General features: G+C 43.5%; 1 long non-coding RNA gene across 4 annotated transcripts in view; it reads right to left on the reverse strand.

The window, feature by feature from the left end:
* Positions 1-2,723: 2,723 nt before the first annotated feature.
* The window catches only part of LOC122552411, a 19,237-nt gene continuing 13,584 nt past the window's right edge, over positions 2,724-8,376 (reverse strand). For 2 of the 4 annotated variants that reach the window (XR_006312376.1, XR_006312374.1), the window contains exons 3-4: positions 5,534-5,640; positions 2,724-2,796 (exon numbers count right to left, since the gene is read on the reverse strand). This is a non-coding gene — a long non-coding RNA (uncharacterized LOC122552411). Of the gene's footprint in view, positions 2,797-5,533; positions 5,641-5,887; positions 5,909-6,268; positions 6,319-8,376 lie in introns of those variants that run through there. The other 2 variants (XR_006312373.1, XR_006312375.1) reach the window with 2 other exon arrangements.

The raw sequence follows: 8,376 nt of genomic DNA on the forward strand, positions 1-8,376 counted from the left end.
TCTTAAATGAATCCAGAGAATGTGCCTCCACTGCCCTCTGGGGCAGAGCATTCCACACACCCACCACTCTCTGGGTGAAGAAGTTTCTCCTCATCTCTGTCCTAAATGGTCTACCCCGTATATTTAAGCTGTGTCCTCTGGTTCGGCACTCACCCATCAGCGGAAACATGTTTGCTGCTGCCAGAGTGTCCAATCCTATCATAATCTTATATGTCTCTATCAGATCCCCTCTCAGTCTTCTAAACTCAAGGGTATACAAGCCCAGTCGCTTCAGTCTTTCAGTGTAAGGTAATCCCGCCATTCCAGGAATTGACTTTGTGAACCTACGCTGCACTCCCTCAATAGCCAGAATATCTTTCCTCAAATTTGGAGACCAGAACTGCACATAATACTCCAGGTGTGGTCTCACCAGGTTACTGTACAGCTGCAGAAGCACCTCTTTGCTTCTATACTCAATTCCTCTTATTATGGATGCCAGCATGCTATTAGCCTTCTTCACTACCTGCTATACCTGCATGCTTGCCTTCATTGACTGGTGTACAAGAACACCCAGGTATCTCTGTACTGCCACTTTGCCTAAATTGATTCCATTGAGGTAGTAATCTGCCTTCCTGTTCTTGCTTGAGGTAGTAATCTGCCTTCCTGTTCTTGCCACCAAAGTGGATAACCATACATTTATCTATTGTGTATTGTCTATTAACATTTACTGAGATTACCATCTGAATGTCCACCTATAATATCCTGTAATACAAGTTTATAAAATCTGTCACTCTTAGTTCAAGTTAGAAACTCACACCATCCCCTCCTCGTGGACCAGGATTACTGTACATAATACCCTTGAGGACAACAGCAGTCAACTCAGAGGGAAATCTGTGGGTTTCTAGGAGGTTCCAACTTGAGATCTTATGTGACTGAACACAGCAGTTCTTTGACACATTGGAGAAAATGACTCAAGCGTCAGTGAAATGTGGGGAGCAAGAATTACTTTCTTTTCTTTCATTCCGTGCTGCTGCTCTGCCTCATCAATAAGACATGGGTGTGAAAGGCTAATGCCTAACGATGGGCAAGTTGTCTCCATCCTGACCAATGGGTAGGAAGATCCTCCCAATCACTCCAAAGCGTATCCCTAAAAAGATAGCAACTCTGCCTGCTTCCCACTGCCCAGTGCTCCAGTAAACGTTTGGAAGAATGGGAAGGGGGGATATCTCCTAGAAAAGGCATAACTGTAAAGGTCTAAGAGGATTATGAAAAGAGAGAGATGCACAGGACAAGTTGCCAGATGGGGTGTAACTTGGGAAAATGGGAAGTTGCTCATTTTGGAGGAGATAATAAAAGAACAAAGTACTATTTAAATGGTGGAAACTGTAGAAAGCTGCACAACAAAGGGACCAGGAGTAATTGTTCAGGAAACACAGAAAGCTACCACACAGTTACAACAGGGAATCAGGAAGGGGAATTGAATGTTTTGTTTCAAAGGTTCTCAGTATGAGAGTTTGAAGTATATACCTGAGAGTAACGTGTGGAAGTGCTGGTGAGACCACCATATCTGCAGTAATGAGAGCGGTTTTGGTCTCTTAAGATAAGGAAATGTGTCACTTTATTGGAGGCATTTCAGGGAAGATTCAATTAGATGATCCCTGGTTTGGAGGGATTATCTTTTAAATAAAGGCTGAAAAGGTTGGGACTCTACTCACTGGAGTTTGGAGAAAGAGAGGCGATCTCATTGAGACAGATGGGATTCTTAAGGGGTTTGACAGGATAAATACAGAGAGGATGTGTCTGAGGGTAAATACTGAAAGGGCAGAATGAAACCAGATTCTGAGTCACGGAATCAAGGGTTCTGTTTTTTTATTCAAGTTTAAGGCGACACATTTGCGGCTAAGGGGTTTCAGAAGCAATGGAGCTGGAGTGAGGTGGAGAAAAGCAACGTTTAAGAGATTGGAATTCCTTGTGTTGTGATTGTGTGGATGTCTGATCAGAAGGTCACCTTTGGGTCAGGTATAACAGCAATATTGTGAAGAGTGTCGTTCTGCCTCAGAGAGTTCCCAGTGCGAGGGAGGGGCTCAGCAGAAAGGTAAAGGTAAGGCAATGGGTTTAATCGTGACAATGTTTCATTGGAGGAAACTGCAGCTAATCGAGTAGTGGGAATGTGATAAGCAGTTTGATAACTGAGTAACAGTGGAGTAATGGAGAGGGATGGTGGGGAGGGAGAGCTGGGCATCGTCAGTGTACATGTCAAACCTAACACAGTGTTTGTGGATGATATCACCTCCTGGCACTATGTGCGTGAGATACAGGAGAGACCAAGGATAGATCGTTGAGGGACACCAAATGCAAGGAATTCAGAAAGGAAAGGGAGAGTGGAGATGGAGCAGGTTTTTCCAACAACGGTGAGATCAAATATTAGTTTTTCAGTGAGTTTAGTGAGATTAGAGTAAAGGGTCAAGGTGAGCTCTGATAAGGCTTGACAAGAGACTGGAGAAAGATGTAGGTTTAGGATAAAAAGCAGGAACACCACGTGAGGCAGTTTGGCTCAGTGGGCTAGTGGGAGGGAGACAAGCAGCAGATCAGATGATCTCAGTCTTCGTGACAGAGAAACTCCATGTGCTCCTCACTCGTTGTTGGAGAGGAGGGTGGAGGAGACAGGATGATGGACAGTGTTTTACAAAGAAACAAAACCAGGGTTAGTGATATTTAAAATGAGTGAACAAACCTGATGTATTTAGTTTTTATCCAGAATATTAAAACAAATGACTGAAGTCTTGGTTCGAATCCCATCTTGGCAGATGGTGGAATCTGAATTCTAGAAAAGAAAAGTATTAGGAATCTCCTGATCTCCATGAAACCATTGTCAATGGCGAGAAAAATCCTGCCAACACGACAGCGGCCCAGCCAGCTACTCACTATATTAATCACTGCAAAGTCTCAACACAGGAATGAAATTGGATGGACCAGTTGGCAACTAACAAGACACCAGAAATTACAACCACAGAATCAGCCCTCTCAATGGTGCAACGTCCTCCTCACTAACATTTGGTTTTGGTGCCAAAATGTGGAGAGCTGTCTCACAGATCAATCAAGGAACTGTCTGACATAGTCATACTCACGGAATCAACCCATACAAACAATGACCAGACACCACCATCACCATCCCTAGATTTCGAGAGTGTGGTGCTGGAAAAGCACGTCAGGCAGCATCCGAGGAGCAGGAGAATCGACGTTTCGAGCCTAAGCCCTTCATCAGCCTGACCTGTTGTGCTTTTCCAGCACCACGCTCTTTACTCTGATCTCCAGCATCTGCAGTCTTTACTTTCTCCTGAAATCTCTGGATATATCCTGTCCCACCGGCAGGACACACCAGGCAGATGTGGTGGCACAGTGGTGTATAGACAGGGAGGATTTGCCCTGGGAGTGCACAGCATTGGCTCCGGAGACCAGGAAGCCTCATGGCTCCTGCTGATTACCACGTCCCGTCCTGGCTTGGCTGATGGATCACTTCTCCTTCATGTTGAACAACATTTGGAGGAAGCACTGAGGCAATAAAATGGTATCAAACGTACTCTGGGTACAGGATTTCAATGTCCACAATCAAGACTAGCTCTGCAACAGAATTACTGACTGAGCTGGTCAGGTCCTAAAGGACATAGCTGCTCAACTGAGTCTGCAGCGGGTGGTGAGGGAACCAACAAGAGTGTAAAACATACTTGATCTCATTGTTATGAATTGACCAGCGGCAGATACATCTGTCCATGACAGTATCAGTACGAGCGACCATCACACATTCCTTTTGGAGACAAAGTCTTGCCTTAAAGTTGAGAAAAACCTCCATTGTGTTGAGTGGCACTATCACCGTTCTAATTGGGACAGACGTTGAAGAGATGTAGGATCTCAAACTGGGTATCTCTGAGGCACTGTGGGACATCAACAGCAGCAGAACTGTACTCCAGCACAATATAATCTCATGGGTTTGTAAATCCTGCTCTCATCCATCACAATGGCCAGGGAAGGAGGGCATGCCATGAGCAACACCAGGCATACCTAAAAATGAAGTGCCAACCTGGTGAAGCTACCAAACAGGACTACCTGCATATCAAACAGCATCAGCAGCAAGCAACAGAGGTAAACGATCCCACAACCAATGGAACAGATCGGAGCTCTGCAGTTCTGCCACACCCAGTTTTGAACGGTGATGGATAATTAAGCAACTCACTGGAGGAAGCATCACAGAAATCCCCACCTTTACTGATGGAGAGGCCTCACACATCCATGCATCAGATAAGACAACAGCGTATGCAGCAATCTTCAGCCAGAAGTGCAAAGTGGGATGATCCATCTCAGCCTTCTCCAGTGGTTTCCAACATCACAGATGTGAGTTTTAAGCCAGATCGATTCAGTTTGAACAACATCAAGAGATGGTTAAGTAGTGCAAAGGCTACGGGCCCTGCCAATATTCTGGCAATAATACTGATGGGTTGTGCTCCAGAACTTGCCACCCACCAAGCCAAGTACCGCTGCAGCACTGGCATCTACCGACAATGTGGAACATTGCCCAGGGATGTTCAACACAAAAATACAGGGCAGTCCAGCCCAGGCAATTTCCATCTATCAGTCCACACTCGATCAGCAGTAAAGTGATGGAAGATGTCATCAACAGGGCTATCCAGCAGCAGCTGCTCAGCAACAGCCAGCTGAGTGACACTCATTTTAGGCTCCACCAGGGCCACTCAGCTCCCGATTGTGTTACCGCCCTGATTCACAATCTGGCAACCAGCTGAATCCCAGACGTAAGGTGAGTGTGATAACTCAGTCCCACTCCAAGACCACTATTTCTAGCTGATTCCACCCTTGTCTCAGCTCATATACTTTCATCCACCTTGTGTTATCTCCAGACTTCATTTTCTAAACACACTCAGGGCCAGCTTCCCACATTCAACCTCCCTGTAATCTCAAGAAAGTCTAATTCTCTGCTTGTTGATTCATCAAAAGGCTCCTAATTATAATCAACAGCATACAACCATAGAGATGTACAGCAAGGAAACAGAGCCTTTGGTCCAACCTGTCCATGCCGACCAGATACCCCAACCCAATCTAGTCTCACCTGCCAGCACTTGGCCAATATCCCTCAATTTAAAATTCTCACACTTGATTTAATTCCTGGCTGTGATCATCCCTAGCTCCCTGCACCACACACACATTGAGACCTCGATAACCCATTTTCTTCAAGACTCCCAACCATTTGTTAATTCATTACTTCACCTGTGTGGCTGTTTCTACAGTTTCTGAAGCAGCATAGTCTGAAATTCACAGCCAAAACCTCACAGGTCTGCTTTCCACCTTTAAGACATCCCTCAAAACCTGTTTTTTGGCAATGCTGTTGGTCACCTGACCTAATATCTCCATCTCTGTTCTTATGACTAAAGTTCTCAATAGTACTTTTGTGAAATTATAAGCATGATAATAAAAATACAAACTGTTGCTGATTTAGACATTATTTTCAAATCATCACTGTTGAATAATCTATAATGCCACTTACCCAACCACATTGTAGGAGCACCTTCACCACACAAACTGCAGCTGTACAAGAAAGTCAAACATTACCCTCTCCACAAGCAATAGGGTTTTGGCATTAATCAGTGGTATCTATGGAAGGCGAAACACAGTTGATGTTTCAGGGAGTGTAAAATGGATTACAGGGAATGAAAATGGTGCAGAATTTGATAGTTAGAAATGGAAGGAAAATACACTTGCTTGTTGGAAAAAAGAATTCTTGACTGTCAAAGATATTCAAGAAAAAAATAATCTGATAATACATGGTCAGGGGCTGGACTGCAGTGAAAACCTCATTTACAAAGGGTCTAAAAAAGTAATAATACAGTAGTAAACAGACCAAAAATAAACCCATGGTTCGAGACTGAGGAAGCTAGATATTGACAAGTGGTCATGAGGGAGCCCAGAGGTGAATCAGAGCAGTATTGGCTGCTATGATCCCAATGACTCGATACTGAGAAAGGCTGCACATGCGCGTGGCTGCACCTTGCCCCCTACAAAGATGGCGGCGGTGCACGTGTCCAGTGAATCGTTGTCCCGAATAAAGATGGCGGCGCTCACTCAGGCCTGCAGCCGCACTGAGGTCATGCCTCATTTACTGCAAACACGGGACTGGGACGTTCACATTTGTGTTTTCCGACGTGCACAATTTGTTTGTAAAACCTCTCCGCTGATGGCAACACAGTTTTTCTCCCGTTTCCCTGTTTATTTCTTTCCTTACCGTATCCTTTCTCTCCATAACTTCCCGAGCATTCATTCCAGCGACTCTGCGCCGCACGCGAGGGTGATCACATGGTTTAGTTTAGCTCCGCCCTTCATTCACATTGGTTGGAGGACCAACATCCCGCTAGGTCCTCCAGATCCGCCCACCGTCCTTTCATTGGTTCGGTGCTGACATCAATAACCCGGAGTACCTTTGTTGGCTAGAGCATGCGCCGTGTGTCCTGCTTTCGCTGATATGTTGGGGAATGTGATGGGAGAGTTTACTGAGGGGAAGGATTCCATTTGTGTGAGCTCTGCAGTAGATTTCCTTTATTCATGGAGGGAATTGCCTTCGTACTCATGACTATATAGCTGTGATTGATGAATCAATGCCACCTGAACCAGTACATAAACACCCCCTTTTCACAACATCTGAGTACTTTAGCACATTGTATCACACTCTTCTTTGGAAACAAAAAAAAACATGAAATGGAGCCTCAAGGAATCGGAGCAGGAGTAGGCAATTCATCCCTTTCAGCTTATTTCCCCATTCTCTCAGATCGTGGCTGGGCCAACACAGACCTCAACACCTCTTTTATGCTTGATCCACATAGCCCTCAACTGCTCAATATTTCAAAAACCCATCTGCCCACTTTTAAAATAATTTGAGATAGAATCATAGATTCCCGACTGTGTAGAAACAGGCCCTTCAGCCCAACAAGCCAGAACAACCCTCCGAAGAGTAACCCAACCTTTCCCCTCCCACATTTAACTTTCACAATTGTTTGGGTGAGAAAATTCTACCCATTCACTGAGAGAAAAAAATCTTTACTTTTTCTAAAATGAATGTTCCCTTATGTAATGTCCCCTGGTTTGAGACTTCACTGGTGCTCGAAGATTTAGTCAACATCTACTCTGTCAAGCTCCTCAGAATCTTGTTTCCATAAGATCACCCCTGCTTATCTATTCTTGATAGGTCAACTCTTTCGTCCTCGAAGCACCTAAGTGAATCTTTTTTGAATGGTTTCCGATTTTGGTTTATCCTTTATTAAATATGGTAGCTAACATTGTATACAACACTGTAAGTGAGGACTCACCAACAGCCAGTGTGGTTAACCAATCCTCAATCCATGCTAATACATTACGCCGATACCATGAGCTCCTAAATTGTGCAATTAACATTTATGTAGCACCTTATCATTTACATTTTTAAAATCAAAATACAGAACATCATTGGATTGCCCTTTATCAGCCCTTCTTGTTATTGCCTCAATGAACTGTTGCAAATTTGTCAAATATAGTTTCTCTTTCACAAAACCCAGTCTATCATGTTTAATGATAAACTTTCCTAAATGTCCTGCAATTTCTTACTTTAATATTCGACTCTGTGGATTCTTTCAGTAGATTTGCTAAGTATAATTCCCCTCTCTTAAATCCATGCGTACTCTGTTCAGCCTTGTCACTGTTCAGTAAGAAACTTGACTGTACTCCAATGTAATTAGTAAATGTATCTGTATTTATTTTTAAAAATCGATTACTTATCAATGCTGGACCCATGCAGTATCAATAAATTAGTGACTCTGAATTTGGGTTATAATGTTTTTTCTGTTAATTACTTTTCGTACTGTGTTATGCAGACAGCACCAAGTGAACACTCTTAATTGTGAGTAACTTTGAAAATAATATAATTGAAAAATGACATCCCAAAATGCTGCCTCATTATTGCGCAAGGAGGATTTTGCATTCAATAGTTTGCAGATAAAATTGAACAGCTTTTTGCTGCAATTTGGCCAGACTGCAGGTTACACCAAAGTGGCAACTCTGCTCTCAAATTCTTACTTGACACTGCCCAAGGCGATACTGATGGGACTTCACTTTGCCATCCTTGTTCACCAGCTCTATTTCCAGGTTTAATCCTATAATCATTCTAGAGCTTGTAATTTTAGACAACTTCTCTTTTAGGTACATATGTAAATATCATCCTGAAATGTTGCACTCAATGGTACCAAATTTGAAATTAGTCCCTAATCTGATAGTAACGTGCTTTGACCCTTCTACGTATGTATTGGCATAAGTTTATGCCAGTTATTTTTCTGAAGCCTGTGATTCCTGATGAAGGGCTTATGC

This window comes from Chiloscyllium plagiosum, chromosome 8, assembly GCF_004010195.1.
Source record: "Chiloscyllium plagiosum isolate BGI_BamShark_2017 chromosome 8, ASM401019v2, whole genome shotgun sequence".
Classification (NCBI taxonomy): Eukaryota; Metazoa; Chordata; class Chondrichthyes; order Orectolobiformes; family Hemiscylliidae; genus Chiloscyllium; species Chiloscyllium plagiosum.